The sequence below is a fragment of the Coregonus lavaretus genome (genome assembly GCF_964263955.1).
Source record: "Coregonus lavaretus genome assembly, chromosome: 8".
Lineage (NCBI taxonomy): Eukaryota > Metazoa > Chordata > Actinopteri > Salmoniformes > Salmonidae > Coregonus > Coregonus lavaretus.
Window position 1 is genome coordinate 20,609,094 of NC_139995.1, and position 19,414 is coordinate 20,628,507.

General features: G+C 43.5%; 1 protein-coding gene across 1 annotated transcript in view; it reads left to right on the forward strand.

The window, feature by feature from the left end:
- LOC311133778 (succinate--CoA ligase [GDP-forming] subunit beta, mitochondrial-like) overlaps positions 1-19,414 on the forward strand; it is a 140,553-nt gene that overhangs the window by 99,599 nt on the left and 21,540 nt on the right. The window lies entirely within an intron of this gene.

A 19,414-nucleotide genomic window follows, 5' to 3' on the forward strand; every position in this document is an offset into this window, starting at 1 on the left:
ATGATGGATATAGGGAGTATCATGTAGTAGCCTAAACCTGTCAATGTTACATTGAGCTGGGTGAATGGAATATGAACGACAGTCATCCAATACGCTGTAATAGAAATAAGGCCATGCTCATAAAAAGTGTCCTACCTAATTTTAAACTGCACCAACCACCACTGATACAGACAGACATACAGACGCAGCGTTATCATACATGTGTTCTATCTGTGTGTTGAGTTGAAGGTTAATTGGAGGAATGATGATGATGGTGTGTGTGATTGATCTGATCTCCCCTTCATGGAGCTCATATCAGCCTCATTGTCTGGCAACCACCATACCGCTGTAGGACATGTTTTATAAACAAGATACCTGTCATTTCTAAAGGCCTGTCAATAGCATGTCCCATTGCATATCTAATGGACATTTATGTCTTAGTATGGATTGTTAATGTATTCACCTTGTATTAACACCATCCCTTTCCACCCCCTGTTGACTAGACCATTCCTCCCCCTCCTCCCATGGCCCTGTCTGATTGAACAGTCTCCTGTCTGCCATTCCTCATCTGGGAGAAATCAATATGTGATCTGGGATTGGACCTGGGCTAATTGAGCCCTTCTCTCACTCTTATTGCTGCGAGAAGCGTTTTGTCATTTCAACAGTAGGCCCCAGATAGGGCAAGGTAGTAGCATTAGAAAGGCCTTCAAATGCCATAGGGGCACATAGCCTATGATTTAGTGACCCTCTAGAAGTCAAGCAGTGCTCCTTTAATAGGAAAAGGCTGGAGGGGTCTATTTTTCTCATGTTCTACAGCACCTCCCACCACATAATAGTATTAAAGATTGAAAACCGTTCTCAGTCACCGAGTGTGTTAGTCAGCAACAGGAGGTCGATTTTTCCTCTTTCGCATGTTTGGAGAAATGGAACACAATAGTTCATTTTCACTTATGAGGCACACTGCCTGAGGACCCAGTCTCATTCTACAGGGAAATGTACCCAGAACACTAACAACTCTATTCCACCCCCCACTGACCATTAATATGGCATGAGAACCGTGGCCCTGTTTCTTCCTACCATCCTCATGGTTCCATTACAGTAACCCAGGGTCAAATCAAATCAAATTGTTTGTCACATGCGCCGAATACAACCGGTGTAGACCTTACGGTGAAATGCTTACTTACAAGCCCTTAACCAACAATGCAGTTTTAAGAAAAATAAGTGTTAAGTAAAAAATAGATAAGTTAAAAATAAAAAATAATTAAAGAGCAGTAAAATAACAGTAGTGAGGCTATATACAGGGGCTACCGGTACAGAGTGAATGTGCGGGGTACAGGTTAGTCAAGGTAATATGTACATGTAGGTAGAGTTAAAGTGACTATGCATAGATAATAAAAAGAGAGTAGCAGCAGCGTAAAAGAGGCGGTGGGGGGGGGGGGGGACAATGCAAAAAGTCCGGGTAGCCATTTGATTATCTGTTCAGGAGTCTTATGGCTTGGGGGTAGAAGCTGTTAAGAAGCCTTTTGGACCTAGACTTGACGCTCCGGTACCGCTTGCCATGCGGTAGCAGAGAGAACAGTCTATGACTAGGGTGGCTGGAGTCTTCGACAATTTTTAGTGCCTTCCTCTGACACCGCCTGGTATAGCAGTCCTGGATGGCAGGAAGCTTGGCCACAGTGATGTACTGGGCCGTACGCACTACCCTTGCGGTCGGAGGCCGAGCAGTTGCCATACCAGGCAGTGATGCAACCAGTCAGGATGCTCTCTGGTGCAGCTGTATAACTTTTTGAGGATCTGAGGACCCATGCCAAATCTTTTCAGTCTCCTGATGGGGAATAGGCTTTGTTGTGCCCTCTTCACGACTGTCTTGGTGTGTTTGGGCCTCTCATTATGACCCTGGTTTTGGCGTGTCCAGCAATGAGCTGCCCTGCTCTCGCTACACCGCTCAATTTAACGGATGATGCTTCCCTCCATCCGGACGGGTGTCCGCGTCAGACGTCCGTCTATCTCTCCATCCGTCTGTCCGAGCCGTGAGCGAGCGTCGCCGGGGTGTCCGGCATGTTCCGAAACATTGAGCTGATGGTGTGGCTGAGTCCGCGCTCATTTCACGCCTCTTGGCTTTGATGTAAGCCTACATGCACGCTGCTGTGGGCTCATCTGAGGCCAGGCCACCCAAACACTGAGACAGATGATGGGATCCAGGCCTGCTTTATGAGCCGTGCTCTACAGTGCAGTGCAGCAGCACGTCCTCTTGTCCTCTCACTGCCTGACGCTGTATGTAAACATGGAGCAGTCTAAAGTTGCTGATGCCAAAGCGGTCAGGGATAATGTCATGTTGATAGATCATATGTTAATTGCTGTGGGAAAGATAATTTAAAGCAGTTTTAAATGTTACACTAATCATTAGAGCAGACTTAATTGTGGCTCTAAAACCTAGAGAAATGTTGGTGGTTGTCGATGAGGTGCAATTGGTGTATGCTATGTGTCATTAGCCTTGATATGACTCATCCCAAGTCACACAATACACAGGAGATGAATGTTGCCTCCAGTAATTACATGATCAGGCATCCCTTTATTTGAGCGATGGAGGGGAACACGGATGCTAATTTACCCGACAGTCAAGGCTACAGCTGGATATTTGTTTAGTGCGTGTAGTGCTATACTTGTGAGGACCAGAAGTCCTCACAAGAATAGTAAACCAAGGACAATTCGGATAACTGAGGACATTTTGCTGGTCCTCACTTATATAAAGGCTGTTTTAGGCTTAAGGGTTAGATTAAGGGCTAAAATTAGGGTTGGGTTAGGGAAAATACGATTTTGAATGGGAATCAATTGTTGGTCCCCAAAAAGTCCTCAAGTATACTGTAGTAATACCCCTCTGTTTGTGTGTAAGTGTGTGCGTTTCTCAGTTAATGACAGTTGATATTCTCAGTAGCCTGTGTACAACTGCATTGTTGGTTAAGGGCTTGTAAGTAAGCATTTCACAGTAAGGTCTAGTGTAGACCGGTTGTATTCGGCACATGTGACAAATAACATTTGATTTGATTTGATTTGACATGTTGCTACTGCTGTTTGTGTTGATGTCATTTAGACTCCTCTCTCTCATTAACCCTGAGATCTGTGACAGGCGGATTCCTCAGCCCCTCCAGCTCTTCCAGCATGGACCCCTGTTTTTGAGCATGAGGAGCACCCCTCTGTGGGCAGAAGGCCATGTCATAATGAATTTTATTAAATGTAACCAATGTAATGAGAAAAGACGTGCCCATCCCTGGCTCCTCTGCTCTAGGCCTCTCCATGTCCAACTCCATGTCACATCAGGTTTGTCCACTCTGTGGGAACGGAGGAGAAAAGGTCACTTACAGTGCCTTCAGAAAGTATTCATACCCCTTGACTTATTCCACATTTTGTTGTGTTACAGCCTGAATTCAAAATGGATTAAAGAGATTTTTTCTCACCCATCTACACACAATACCCCTTAATGACAAAGTGAAAACATGTTTATAGAATTGTAAGCAAATGTATTGAAAATGAAATACAGAAATATCTAATTTACTTAAGTATTCACACCCTGAGTCAATACTTACCATATAAGTCAAAACTGTAATTCAGCCACTCAGGAACATTCACTGTCTTCTTGGTAAGCAACTCCAGTGTAGATTTGGCCATGTGTTTTAGGTTATTGTCCTGCTGAAAGGTGAATTAATCTCCCAGTGTCTGGTGGAAAGCAGACTGAACCAGGTTTTCCACTAGGATTTAGCCTGTGCTTAGCTCCATTCTGTAAAAAAAAATATCCTGAAAAACTTCCCAGTCCTTAACAATTACAAGCATACCCATATCATAATGCAGCCACCACTATGCTTGAAAATATGGAGAGTGGTACTCAGTAATGTGTTGTATTGGATTTTCCCCAAACATAACATGTTGTATTCAGGACAAAAGTTTTTTGTCCTGTATTACTTTAGTGCCTCGTTGCAAATAGGATGCATGTTTTTGAATATTTTTATTCTGGAAAGGCTTCCTTCTTTTCACTCTTTCAATTAGGTTAGTATTGTGGAGTAACTACTATGTTGTTGATCCATCCCCAGTTTTCTCCTATCACATTCATTAAACTCTGTAACTGTTTTAAAGTCACCATTGGCCTCATGTTGAAATCCCTGAGTGGTTTCCTTCCTCTCCGACAACTGAATTAGGAAGGATGCCTGTATCTTTGTAGTGACTGGGTCTATTGATACACCATCCAAAGTGTAATTAATAACTTTACCATGCTCAACAGGATATTCAATGTTAGCCCTTCTTTGCGAGGTGTTGGAAAACCTCCCTGGTCTTTGTGGTTGAATCTGTGTTTAAAATTCACTGCTCGACTGAGGGATCTTACAGATATTTGTATGTGTGGGGTACAGAGATGAGGTAGTCATTCAAAAATCATGTTAAACACTATTATTGCACACAGTGAATCCATGCTACGTATTATGTGACTTGTTAAGCACATTTTTACTCGTGAACCTATTTGGGCGTGCTGTAAAAAAGGGTTGAATACTTAACTCAAGACATTTCCTTTTTTTCCTTTTTGGTAAACATAATTCCACTTTGACGTTATTGGGTATTGTGTGTAGGCCAGTGCCAAAAAAATCTTAATTTAATCCATTTTAAATTATGTCTGTAACACAACAAAATGTGGAAAAAGCCAAGGAGTGTGAATACTTTTTGAAGGCACTATAGATCTGGAAAACAACATCTGCGATCACTGTTGGATATGAGCGATGTCTGTCTCTTTTTAATCTGCTTTCTGCAATTCAAAGAAATTAAATGAACTTCAACTAAATTAAGACCTGATAACTAACTGAAAGGATATGTGTTATTTGGAAAATCCTGTTTATTTGGGTTGTCTTGTACTCGTGTACCTCTGTCTGTTTCCCCTGTATCCCAGCCCCTCTCTACTCTCCCCTGGTATGGTTTGCTATGCTAAGCCTTACTGGCAGCAGTTCAGACAGATTATTGTCACTGTAATTGGCTATTCCAGGCTTGATTTGATATGAGCCTCTTGTCTGATCCGTACACCTCTTTACCGCACTAATGGAAAGACCCTCATCATATAGTTGGAGAAATCGTACATCTCACATTACCCTTGTCAGGAGTGCTGCTTTATCACAGTCTGAGCATGTGCGGTAGAGGGAGGATTGCATTAAACATAGAAAGAAGTCACAAGGGAGAATTTAGCCAAAGTGCTTGTGAAACTTGAACATGAAATATAAACTGTTGATTTATCAGAATAATGACTATTACCACACATGATCAGTAGTCACCTTGTTGAAATTCGTCTAGAGGTGTGTGTCTGAGAGGAACATAGGCATCAACTATTCCACTGTACTACTATTCCTACAGTCACAATACTGCTACCAGTCCTAACACTTACACTGCTAGTTTTTATTTCCTACTCCAGGTGTGAACTGACTGATGTTGCCAGACTAGCTGATACATTTACATTTTACATTTTAGTCATTTAGCAGACGCTCTTATCCAGAACGACTTACAGTTAGTGAGTGCATACATTTTCATACAGTTGTCTCCTTTGGCTTGATCCCAACAGCTGTGGTCAAGCTGACATGGCTGTGTCTCTCCAGCTGCAGGTGCCTTATCCTCCACATTGAAGAGGAAATGTCATACTTCATGTACACTCATATCCTCCTATCTCCTGGAGCATCTGCTGTTGTCAGAGCAGGCAGATATGGACAGGAGATGGCTGGGCTCTACCATCCTTCACAATGCTGCTCTCTTTATCCATATAGAACAATCTGCAGCACAGGAGCTTCAACTAAGCCAACAAAACCACTGATTTAAAGAGTTATACTAAATACACCCTCTATATGCCCTTTTGTGACCACTTGATTTAGGCCTTGACTAGTTTGATTGAACCTACACTATAGTATATAAGCTATAGGGTATACTTTTAAGCACTTATGTATAATTCACTTGTTCATATTTCTTTAAGGAGATTTGTTTGATTTAGCAAGATGTATGTATTTCCCCCCTTTGCCCTCCCTCCATCACGCTTCTGTGATTTTTCAACACAGCCAGCCCTCCACCCCTGTGAATGAAGCATATTTCAGAGGCAGTGTTTGGTTCACTTCCCTCACCCCTCCAGCACTCCAGCCCTGACAAGACCTGACTGTATCAGTTTGTAGAGCCTTTTCACATTTCCTATTTCTCAGGCCTGCTGTCATGGCCCTGTCTGCCAGGCAGCAGTAAAGCGGGAAAGTGGGAACGAGAGAGTGGGAAAGTGAGTGGAAGAGCGGGATCTTCTCCATTTAAAGCCCAGCAGTGATTACACTGTCCATCAGCCGCCAGGACGACCTGCATCAGCCACAGGATTGATGTTTGACAGAATAATTAGGAAACTGTCTCTGGTTGTAATCACTGGAGCTCATCTTTGGGTAAAAGGACTTCCATTTGCTAACTCCCCCCACTTGTCCCCCCTCCGCTCCGCTCCCCAGCCCTGTCCTAGCCATCCACAGAGTGCTCTGGGAGGGAGAAAGTTGATAGAGTGGTACGGTGGGGTGGGTTGGTGTTTACGCAAGTGAAACTGGAAAGGCAAATAGAAGGGAATTGGGGGAGAAGTGAGTCAGAGAGCAGAGCAGTCATTGCCACTGGCAGCAGCTCATTAGAAGTAGAAGTGGGAGGGAGCTGAAGCAATTGGGGAGGGATGTTGGGGGAATAGAGGGAAGAAAAATAATGGCCGTCCAGTAGCACTACTAGCTGTGATTGGCTGGTCCCAGTAGTGGGAGAATACTCTTGGGATTCTGTTAGAGCGTTGTGAAGTGATTTGAGAAGTGGCCACTACACTACGCTGATTCTCCCCTGGCTTGTCTGGTATGGCTGATGATGAGCTCTTCATTAGGCTGGCCCCTACTGGACTGACCCATTAGGTCAAAGGGCAGTATCTGTTCCACCTGCCTAATACTCTAAATCCCCTGACTGCTCCTGTACTGACCAACAGACAGGGAACCAGGCTCCAGGTGAGGCCCTCCCCTCTCCTCTGGGCTTTACCCAGGGCAAGTTGTGGCCCTTACCTGCCAGAGAAGCAGGCTCCAGCTGAGCCTCTATCTCATTGACTGAGGTCTTTTTTCCTCCACCCCCCCCCCCCCCCCCCCCATCCCTCCCCTGGGATTTTGTCAACTCCTCTGACGCCAGGGTAGTGGGTTTGATCCCCGGGACCACCCATACGTAAAAATATATGCACACATGACTGTAAGTCACTTTGGATAAAAGCGTCTGCTAAATGGCTTATTATTATTATTATTATTATTATTATTATTATTATTATTATTATCCCTGTAATATCTAAGCAAACCCTTAATGGCTAATTGATATGCTGCAGCGTTCCACACAGCAGCTTTAAAGCCTGCAGGTCTTAATGTCAGCCCAGGAGGAACTGGTCATCTCACTGAAAGACTGCATGCAGGGTGCCTAAGAAACAATCCCCCTCATCTTCAGAAGTCCAACCTGGTCTTTGGTCGGGTTTTGATGACACGTACAGGCAGAGACATGGAAGACATCATACAAGGGCTCCCATTGCCACAGAGAGGGCTGGGGAAAAAAATACTAACATCCTCAATCAGTGTATGTATCCGTGTCTGGCTTTTTGGAAATTAAATCTTGATTACACCCATCTGTTTCACCCTAGTTTCTGGTTTTCTGGCAGTTTAGCGTCCTGCTCCCCAGACTCGTCAGGACTGAGCGAGTGGAGGAGGGAGAGGGATTGCAATATGTGTATTCTATCAATTTCTAAATTACTCATTTAGCCAGAGCCGAGTCAAAGCGAAAAGTAGTCATTGCCTTTCAATAACTGCAGTGATTCAGTCATTCACTCAGATGAATAACAAATTAGTGTGTCTAAAAACGGTCTCTATTTTTAGAGCGAAGGCAGAGGGTGAAAGCGCCAAATCAAAATAACCCCCCAATCTATCAGGATTAAAGCTCTCCCAGGTTATTTCATCCCCACTAAATTGCCTCTCTCGCTAAACAGCATCAGAGAAGGGAATTACTCAGTTCCTCCTGGGACTTTCTCGCTCTCTCTGCTCTCTTATTGTTGCTCTAAAGAGTACAAATGCCTTCTCTAGGGTGCTTATGGGTCACTTCTGCCCTTTTTAGTGCTGTTAAGGTATTTCAGGATGACATTGCATTGTGAGGAAATTGCACTGTTCTGTTTGCCAGTTTTACACTCCTACAGAAAATCTCACAATATCAAGGTTCAGGCATTGTTAACGATGAGTGTGTTATTGTTAACTATGGGTGTGGCATTGTTAACGAGTGTGTGTGCTTAATTGGTGGTTACATTATTTCAAAGACTGTGTGGGTGCAAGGCTGAATAGTCTGTTGGTTATGTTGGTCATTTATCCAGACCTGTTTGTCCACTCACTGATTTTAACTGTCTCTGGCTCATAGGCATGCCTGCCTGTCAGCTTCAGTGCTGTGCGTTAACAACGCCCAGTTGTTTACCCATTAGCAAATGCACCTCACTAAAGAAGAGCGGTGTGTCTATGCAAACAGGGTGACAAAAAGAAGTTGGAGATGATTTGCCTTGCAAAACCACCCAGCTGCCCTTTAGATGGCTCATTGGCTCCCATGATCAGGTGCAATCTGAACTGGAATCATTTGGATAATTGACCTTCTGTGTGAATACATTAGAATAAATTAATTTTGATTGGCCATGTAGCATTATGAAGAAAGTAGGAATGTTAGTCTTTTATATTCAGCGCTGGTTTGTTGTGCTAGGTCTCGGAGGTGATTATGTATGCAATTCCTGCTATTATGCATTCTTTCAATTTAATAAAGTAATTCTCGCTCAGAGTAGAGCAGAGCACCACTGTGCTGGCTGAACTCTGCAATGATTGAAAGGTGAAATATCTAAGGATTGTGTATAGTAATCACTGTTCATGTTTTAGAATGTCAGTGCCTGTACAAGTGTGCGTGTGTCTGAGAGAGTGTAAGGGCAGTGTTTCCCTTAAGATTTTTTTCAGCAGTGGTGGCAAAGTTAGGTTGCTGTGGAAGTGGGTGTGGCCAATGGTGTGGTTTTAGAGGACCTCTTGGTCGCAGAGACAAAATGTTGCTGTTTTAAAGCTATTTCCTGCAATTCTACACATTTTGCCATGGAGCTGAGAGAAAGTGTACTCCATTATCTTTACTACATACTTTATATATGTTGTTGTAGATATCTGTCATTTAAGTTTACACTGAACACTTTTACCATCCCAAAAAGTATATACAGTGAGCTCCAAAAGGATTGGGACATTGACAATTTTGTTGTTTTGGCTCTGTACTCCAGCAATGAAATGTTACAATAAAGTGCAGACTGTCAGCTTTAATTTGAGGGTATTTTCATCCATATCGGGTGAATTGTTTAGAAATGACAGAACTTTTTGTACATAGTGGCCCCCTTTTTAGGGGACCAAAAGTATTAGGAAATATTCACTTATACACTGAGTGTACAAAACATTAGGAACAGCTACTCTTTCCATGACATGGACTGACCAGGTGAATCCAGGTGAAAGATATGATCCCTTATTGATGTCACCTGTTAAATCCACTTCAACAGTGTAGATGAAGGGGAGGAGACAGGTTTTTAAGCCTTGAGACAATTGAGACTTGACTTGTGTATGTGTGCCGTTCAGAGAATGAATGGACAAGACAAAAGATTGAAGTGCCTTTAAACAGGGTCTGGTAGTAGGTGCGAGGCACACGGGCTTGAGTTTGTCAAGAACTGCAACGCTACTGTGTTTTTCACGCTCAGCAGTTTCATGTGTGTATCAAGAATGGTCCACCACCCAAAGGACATCCTTTGTCAAAGGCCAGCATCCCTGTGGAATGCTGTTGACACCTTGTAGAATCCGTGACCCAATTAATTGAGGCTGGTCTGAGGGGAAAAAGGGGGTGCAACTCAATATTAGGAAGGTGTTCATAATGTTTTGTACACTCCATGTATGTATTAAATTAGTAAAAAGTATTTGGTTCCATATTCCTAGCACGCAATGACTACATCAAGCTTGTGACTGTACACATTTCTAGGATGCATTTGTTTGTTTTGGTTGTGTTTCAGATTATTTTGTGCCCAATAAAAATCAATGGATGCTACCATGATTATGGATAATCCTGAATGAATCATGAATAATGATGAGTGAAGAAGTTAGGCATAAATATCATACTCCCCCCAAAATGCTAACCTCCCCTGTTATTGTAATGGTGAGAGGTTAGCATGTCTTGGTAGCAAGTGTTTACAAATACACTGCTCAAAAAAATTAAGGGAACACTTAAACAACACAATGTAACTCCAAGTCAATCACACTTCTGTGAAATCAAACTGTCCACTTAGGAAGCAACACTGATTTACAATAAATGTCACATGCTGTTGTGCAAATGGAATAGAGAACAGGTGGAAATTATAGGCAATTAGCAAGACACCCCCAATAAAGGACTGGTTTTGCAGATGGTGACCACAGACCACTTCTCAGTTCCTATGCTTCCTGGCTGATGTTTTGGTCACTTTTGAATGCTGGCGGTGCTTTCACTCTAGTGGTAGCATGAGACGGAGTCTACAACCCACACAAGTGGCTCAGGTAGTGCAGCTCATCCAGGATGGCACATCAATGCGAGCTGTGGCAAGAAGGTTTGCTGTGTCTGTCAGCGTAGTGTCCAGAGCATGGAGGCGCTACCAGGAGACAGGCCAGTACATCAGGAGATGTGGAGGAGGCCGTAGGAGGGCAACAACCCAGCAGCAGGACCGCTACCTCCGCCTTTGTGCAAGGAGGAGCAGGAGGAGCACTGCCAGAGCCCTGCAAAATGACCTCCAGCAGGCCACAAATGTGCATGTGTCTGCTCAAACGGTCAGAAACAGAATCCATGAGGGTGGTATGAGGGCCCGACGTCCACAGGTGGGGGTTGTGCTTACAGCCCAACACCGTGCAGGACGTTTGGCATTTGCCAGGGAACACCAAGATTGGCAAATTCGCCACTGGCGCCCTGTGCTCTTCACAGATGAAAGCAGGTTCACACTGAGCACGTGACAGACGTGACAGAGTCTGGAGACGCCGTGGAGCACGTTCTGCTGCCTGCAACATCCTCCAGCATGACCGGTTTGGCGGTGGGTCAGTCATGGTGTGGGGTGGCATTTATTTGGGGGGCCGCACAGCCCTCCATGTGCTCGCCAGAGGTAGCCTGACTGCCATTAGGTACCGAGATGAGATCCTCAGACCCCTTGTGAGACCATATGCTGGTGCGGTTGGCCCTGGGTTCCTCCTAATGTAAGACAATGCTAGACCTCATGTGGCTGGAGTGTGTCAGCAGTTCCTGCAAGAGGAAGGCATTGATGCTATGGACTGGCCCGCCCGTTCCCCAGACCTGAATCCAATTGAGCACATCTGGGACATCATGTCTCGCTCCATCCACCAACGCCACATTGCACCACAGACTGTCCAGGAGTTGGCGGATGCTTTAGTCCAGGTCTGGGAGGAGATCCCTCAGGAGACCATCCGCCACCTCATCAGGAGCATGCCCAGGCGTTGTAGGGAGGTCATACAGGCACGTGGAGGCCACACACACTACTGAGCCTCATTTTGACTTGTTTTAAGGACATTACATCAAAGTTGGATCAGCCTGTAGTGTGGTTTTCCACTTTAATTTTGAGGGTGACTCCAAATCCAGACCTCCATGGGTTGATACATTTGATTTCCATTGATCATTTTTGTGTGATTTTGTTGTCAGCAAATTCAACTATGTAAAGAAAAAAGTATTTAATAAGATTATTTAATTCATTCAGATCTAGGATGTGTTATTTTAGTGTTCCCTTTATTTTTTTGAGCAGTGTATATTATTTTCTTATTTACAATAAAAATGACTCCAAAATGACACAGTGCATTATTTACCATTAATTTCTATTGAGCACATAATAATCTGAAACACAACCAAAACAAACAGCAAATGCATCCAATACATTTGTAGTCACAAGCTTGATGTAGTCATTGCGTGCTAAGAATATGGGACCAAATACTTAACATTTGACTACTTTAATACACCATTTTGTACAAAAAGTGCTGTAATTTCTAAACTGTTCACCCGATATGGATGAAAACTTTAACCTCATAGTCATTATATTATTTATTGTCTTGTCTTATCTTGTGAGGTAGACATTCAAAAAATCATGTTAAAAACTATTATTGCACACAGAGTCCATGCAACTTATTACGTGACTTGTTAAGTACATTTTTACTCCTGAACTTATTTAGGCGTGCCATAACAAAGGGCTTGAATACTTATTGACTCAAGACATTTCTGCTTTTCATTTTTTATTAACTTGTAAACATTTTGAAAAACATAATTCCACTTTGACGTTATAGGGTATTGTGTGTAGGCCAGTGACAAAAAAATCTAAATCTAAACCATTTAAAATTCAGGCTGTAACACAACTGCTAAATACAGGGGAAACACTGAAGGGATTTGGATGTGTGTATGTGTGTGGCTGTCTGTTTTTTCCCTTTCCAGTCTAATCTTAACAGTGCTGACACCCTACCCTCGTACAGTAATGCTTTGAATGGAGCAATAGCAATACTGTGTGTGTATATATGTACACGTGGCCCTGCATATCTCTGTTGTCCGCTTCTCATCCCTCAATGATTGACAGCCGTTAACCCTTGGTGGAAGGGTCTGCCTGTCAGCGGTGAGATGCCGCCGTCTCGGGATGAATAATATGCCTGCTTTACAGTGTCCGCCTTTGTCAAATCTAATGCACAGTATCATGGCACCTCTATCGTGTGTGTGTGTGAGTGAGAATATGCACAAAATCCTGAGGTGAGCAGCAGGAAATGAGTTCTACATCCCTGACTGACATCTGACAACGTCCCATGCCAGGACTGGTCTCTGTTCTCCTTTCTCTCGCTCCTGTGCCGTCTGCTTGCTGCCAGTCTCCATCTATCATTGTCTTGTCTTTCATCTCATCCCCCTGTTGCCCCGTCCTGACCCTTTTTCGGTGAAGATTTGACCTCAGATGTGTTGTCCCACTTATTCTCTTCTCATATTTGGCAAATATTATCCCTTTTTGCACTTTCACTCTAGATTGCTTGCATTCTCCTTCTTCAGGACATATTGACAGTGGATCTATTCCCCATGAAACCATTTACATTTCTAACTCTCCAGCCTGGATAACTGATGCTAAATTGGACTTTGGGTTTAGAGCCATTTGGTGTTGACTTTTTTCTGTCCTCCCATCTGATTAAAAAACTATGGGTGGCAAAACGCTGAGGGACTTGAAAGAGTCCAGGGCCGTTCGACAGACGGCACCATCCGATATGCCCACCGCCTCTGTGCTATAACCGCCACTTCAATCCCTACAACAAAGAAAATATCCAACGCAGCGCCATCTCCATGACAAAGGGATAGGTGAAGTGCACTTCAGTCTGCTACAAAGTCAGGTTCCAAACTCGATGAGGCCCCCAGGGGCCCTTGTGCGTGACCTCCGAGCACCAAGTGCATTCTTTTGGCTGCTGATGGGCCTGGTAGCATTGGGAGAATATGAATGATGTGGCCTGGGGAAGGGCAGTGTGATGGTAGAAAGATCAGAGGCTGGGGTTGTGATGGTAGAAAGATCAGAGGCTGGGGTTGTGATGGTGCAGTCAGGGTGGGATAGATGGGGGTGCAGAAGTACAAATTGGAATTGGTTTATTTGTTTGGTCTAACGCTGCTTGAATATCTTAATGAGACACGCCAATGTCATCAGGAGACCACTTTATCCCTGGTCTCTTCCCTGTATATCAGTCATGCATAACGGATGCCTGTCTACATTAAACGGCCCTATTGTGTCAACAGATTAAATGCCATTGTTAATGCTGTGCTTTACATTTACCTTCCCCATGATGTCTATCCTCTACCAGGACCTTCAGAAATCTGTCAATTGTCTGTATACTTTAGACTGGTAGAGCACTTGGTAGGTTAGTGTCATAAAGTACATTACTCATTGATTCTGAAGGATTCAACATTCGATAAGTAAAGACAAATATGAATGTAAGGTTTTATAACCTACAACGCATTTTGAGTGAGTGTGTATGCTTGAGTGTATTGGTGCGTGTTTAAACCTGTGGTTAAAGTGTGTGTGTTTTTCTTACTGTACTGTCCTCCTTAAGGTGTATGTAACTGTAATTTGACAGCCAAACTCCATTCAAAAATCAAACCAGTGTCAGGGATAGGCTTCAATAAACCTCCAGTGTTTGATGAAACGGAGTGAAACTGAAACGTACAAAAAAATGAAATTACTAATACAGCTTAGCCTAATAAATAAATGCACAATATACCTGATAGTTATAGCCACAGTGTACAATACAATGCTTAGCCAATAATTAACACATACATTTTCTGCATTCAAAAAAACACAATCTTTGTAGCTGCTTTGAGTTTGCCATATTGACGAGCGTATGGAAAACAGAACTAGTGTCTGAGTGAAAGGACGGCCTTACTTATTGGGGGATTGGTTCGCCGAGAGCCTGCTGTCACCGCTCACAACCCCCCCGCTCGGTCACAAGAGCGAGACCTTGAGCAGGAAATGACCGGCTCCAGTATCAATTCACAAGGACACTGCTGTCCCCCCATCCACCCCATCCACCCCCTTTACCTTCCCTTCCATTCTCCACCTTCGCCTCTCCTGGCTCGCCGCAAACTCATTTCTGCCTTGATTGGTTTCTTTTCTTCAGCGGAGAGAGGAGAAGCGTGCTGGCTGTGCCTAGACAAGTTCCAAGCCATTCACGTGGCAGCGGGGCCTGAGGAACAGAAGGACATGTCAGGACTCAACAAACGTGTTGACGTTCATACTTCTTGGTATCTAGTGAAGACAAATGCAATGCAATGAATGGTTTCCAGCATATGACATATTGACAGTCACCTTCCCTGGAAAGTGCTTGGTTATTCCAGGAAAAGGAAATGGATTTGGAAGAAATTAGAGAACGGTACTGTACAGAATCATATAACTTCTTCTACAGCTATTTTTATAGCTACAGTTTCCATACTTTTACATATTTAAATATCTTCCAAATGGCATTTGCACGCACATTTGTTTATCTAAAGTTTTACTCAGAGGGACAGTGTTTGCAGTAAATATGTAGTTAACCCTGTAAAAGATGCAGTAAAGCCATCTTTCCCTGTGTCGGAAGAGACGTCCCCCGTCCATCGATCAAGAAGGCAGTTGTCAGTCGCAGAGGGTTTCTTAACATGAAGTGAAACTTCAGATGGTGTTGTCAAGATGTCTGTATTTGTGAGCAGGCTTCTTTGACATAATGCTCCATCTCTTTCACTTTGGGCGAGGAGGAGCTGTCATGCTTCAACAGGCTAGATAATTATTTCCCTCTTATCCCCCTTCGCCAGGCCCAATCCCAGCCTTCAATAGGAGCCACGACCTCGCCGCCCCTCTCCCTCTCTCCATCTCTCCCTTTCTCCATCTCTCCCTTTCTCCTTCTCTCTCTCTCCATCTCCCCAGCGCCAGAGGAGTAGCACACCACAGGGAATGGATTTGCAGGGAGAAAAACAGCCCTTAGATTTGATAAGATGGTGCCTAAATAGAAAGCCAGAAGGATACAAAGAAGAACTACATCAAATGAACTGTCTTATCGTCCAGGCCAAATTGCCTGTTTGTTGCACTAAACACACATGTACATATGACATTTAATATGCAGGCTGTGTATGTGTGTTGTATGCCTGACCATGTATGTGTTGTGACCTCAGAAGCGACAGTCATTTTGTGAAGTGGGTTCAATCTTTTATGTGTTTTTGGGTAGCTCCATTTCTGCTTTATATGGTGATGGCTTCCCCTAGTCCTCCAATAGGCTAAGTGGAGCTTCCAAACTATTGTGCTCACCTATCAAATCCTTATATTCAGAATCCTCTCTGTTAACACTATAGTGGTGTAGAAGGACGTGGGGACCTAAATAGAACTGGGCCCCATCCCACAGCTGAAAACTTCTCATTGAAGATGGATGATTAGTGCCTATAGGCCCTGTCTTAATTTGGAAAGGCTGCATATTAACCTTTAACCGCTAGGCTGGGCAATGCAGCCCTGTGGAGGAGCAGGAATAAACAGGCCAGGACCTGCAGGCCTGTCAGAGGAGGCTGCTAACACCAGATAAAGCAGAACAATGCCCTTAATAGGCCACAGAGACACCAAGGATTTCCAGACATTTCTGCACAATTTGCTAGGTTGTAACAAAGGGAGAGATGCGTTTCCTCTGACAGATTAGCAGTGGTCAACAGTGGTACGTACTCTGCTATTAGTGTGACGCACAATGCTAAATGTGTGTCGGAGTGATAATTCAGCAGTACACACTCACCACAGGGATCCCGGCAGCAGCCAGAGAAAATACAATGCTGGTTGGTTAAAATGAACAGAGGGAAATACATTTTTAGGTGGTGACAGGTCTATAGGGGAGAATATTATGGTTTCTCCTCATGTCCATTTTGTAGGTATCAAATGGGTTGTATTTTGGCTGGACAAATTGACTTGTGGTATTATAATGTGTGTTTACCACTATTACCTGTCAGTGATGGTAATAATGACATTCAACCTCTGTGTTAAACATTAGGCATAAAATATACATGTGTTTTATCAAATGTATTGACACTCTGGGGATATTACAGTTCCTCTGTCTGTCAGCATAGTCTTCCAGGCTACTTTTCATCCTGTTTTAAATGCAGTTAGCATTCTGGATAATGGAGTCTGAAAAGCATGTTTCTCCCGTGAAGCCCTTTCCCAGTTGTGAAAGAGCCTTGACAGGGTATTGGAACGGCGGCTGTTATAATCCTGTTATGTGCAATTTTTATCATTCAATGGACCAGGTAGAACTCCACATACGTTAAAGGCACAAAGGTTCTCAAAGGATCCTGGTACAATATACTTTATTCCTTTCTGCTCTGCTCCAAATAAATAAATAACCTATTTTTATCCAAGCTCAAATGATGATTTTTCCAAAGAGGCTACTGTATCACAGGGGTAATCAGAGAATAGTACAATGTACTCTGATCTTAGAGGTCTGGGAAGTATTGAATTGCGTCAGAATGGATTTGAATTGATCTTTAGTGTGAGTTTTAGTCTGCGCTGGAATCGTCTGGATCACATGTAAAATTGACTTTTGATTGAAAGCAATTGAACTAAAGGGATTGACCCTAACTTTTCCTCTAATTCCTTTCTGCCATTAATCAGTGTGACATTTAAAGGCCCATGTCTCTAGTGGCGATACTCTGTGGTTCAATTGCAGCTCCTAGTCTCTATATCTCAGTACAGTATATAGGCCTAGCCAATATGTAGTGCACATTTGGGTGCAAAATGGCTGCCGTGCATCACATCATTGGTGGTGGATGTGTCACGTTACCCCCTCCCAGTATAAAGCTCATTGAAGCTTGATGTGAATAAACATATTGACAAAAGAGCTTTCTGAATGTGGTATTGTATTATCTTCATCCAGTTCATGGACACTGAGAATATCAGGAGCTTAGCAGTGTGTTTTAGACTTAAGTGCTCATGGTGGTGCTGTGTGACTGCAGGTGGTCATGTGTGCCTACCTAGTGTATCGACTCTGTAACCCACAGCATTGCTTTTCAGCTGTCTATTCTACCTCTGTGGTTAGTATCTGAGGGAGTCATAGTGTTCTGGATTTGTGTTTCATTGTTACTTCACTCTCAGTATGACAGTGTTTTTTTTTTTACAGTTTTTTAGCCCACTGTCGGGGTTCTGAGATGTTTTGTGTGTATACTAACAATAGATTTTTTGTTTGCAATCTCAACATTGGAATCAAGCTTGTGATGACACTTAGCCTAACGTCTCAAATCTTTCTGTTGCAACCGTAAAATATCCAGTGTGGCAAAAGTTGATCCCCTTTACCTGGGTTGGGGGGCTGGGAGTCTTTTTTCCGCATTTTGAATTACGAAACTCCACTGAGGTAAAGCCAACTATGCTTCATCCATATTTCTATAAAATAATTTCACTTGCATGCTAGCATACATAAATCATGTCTGATGTATCATTAATATACATAGATGTCAATAGGAGATGCATGAATGGAAAAAATATGGTGCTACTCAATAGAGACGGGATTGAAAAATGTACTGCTGATAGCAACAGAATAGGGCTTGTTGTACTGGGCTCCAGAACCAGCGTCTTGATCTCTATTGCCTCCCAGTGGTGAGGAGACAGAATACCAGGACATTCACCAGTTTGTCGATGGATTGTTACCCAAGCAACCCTGAATTGTGGCCTGTCAATCAGCCCCTAGCGCTCATGGGAAACTTAAATCGCTCTGTGTGTTGCTAGGAACAGACAAAACCAGAGGGTGAAGGAAAGATTATGTGAGATGTGCTTGTCTTACTGAACAGGATTTCTATTGAGTTATATTGTCCACAGGTGTTGTTACTGTAAACCACACTGGGGAGCCACCACAGTGGTCCACCAGTCAGATCATGGGCATTGATTAGGCTTGCTTGAGTGGCATTTTATAAGGTTATATGAGTGTAATATGTATGTTGATGCATAGATATACCCTTCCCAATGTGGTATCCTCAGAGTATAGCTAGATCATCTAATGATCTACAGGGAGAGATCAATGGCAGGGCTAAGGAGTATTGACAGATCTCACCACCAGAAGCTACAGTGTCCCCACTGACCGTCGATCTCTGTTTATTTTTCTGTCTGTCTGTCCGTCTATCTATCTCTCTCCCTCTTTCTCTCTCTCTTACTAGCTTGATGTATCTCTTCCTTTCTAGTGCTATCTCCATCTCCTCTTTCTGTCTCTCTCTCCCTCCTTCTCTGTTATTGTGTCTGAATGTAATGCTGTAACTGGGTAGAAGCAGTATTAAACCAGTCTATGCCTGGAGCGAGAGCTATCCAGGGCCAAGGGGAACACACTCACGCCCCCAGGCTGTGGAGATAACATCAACCTTTAGAAAGGTACACTCAGACCCTGCTTCAGATCTCACCTAGCAGGATGTAATGCAGACAGTGGAACTGGTTTATATAACTAATGAGGCTGTCTTTCACACACCAGCTCTCTCACTTACTCTGCCTCTCACGCACTGTAGGCTGAATGTTATGTGGAGAACCAATATTTTCACTGTGTGTGTGTGTGCGTGCGTGGCTGTGCGTGCGCGTGTCTTTGTGACATGGCTGTCCCTGTGTTATTGGTTATGGCGCTGTGTCTCTAATAGTGTGGTATCAGTCACAGATGACAGTAATGAACAACACAGCCACCTGAGGACTGCTTCTCCTTGGAGAATAACAGCTGCTCCGCATTAAAATGGCTGTCTGATGCACACACACACATACGCAGTGTAGTCAAAGAGGACATATACAATGGCGAAGATACAATGTTCGCTGCCTTGAATGCATGAATAACACACTCAACAAACGACAATGGAATTC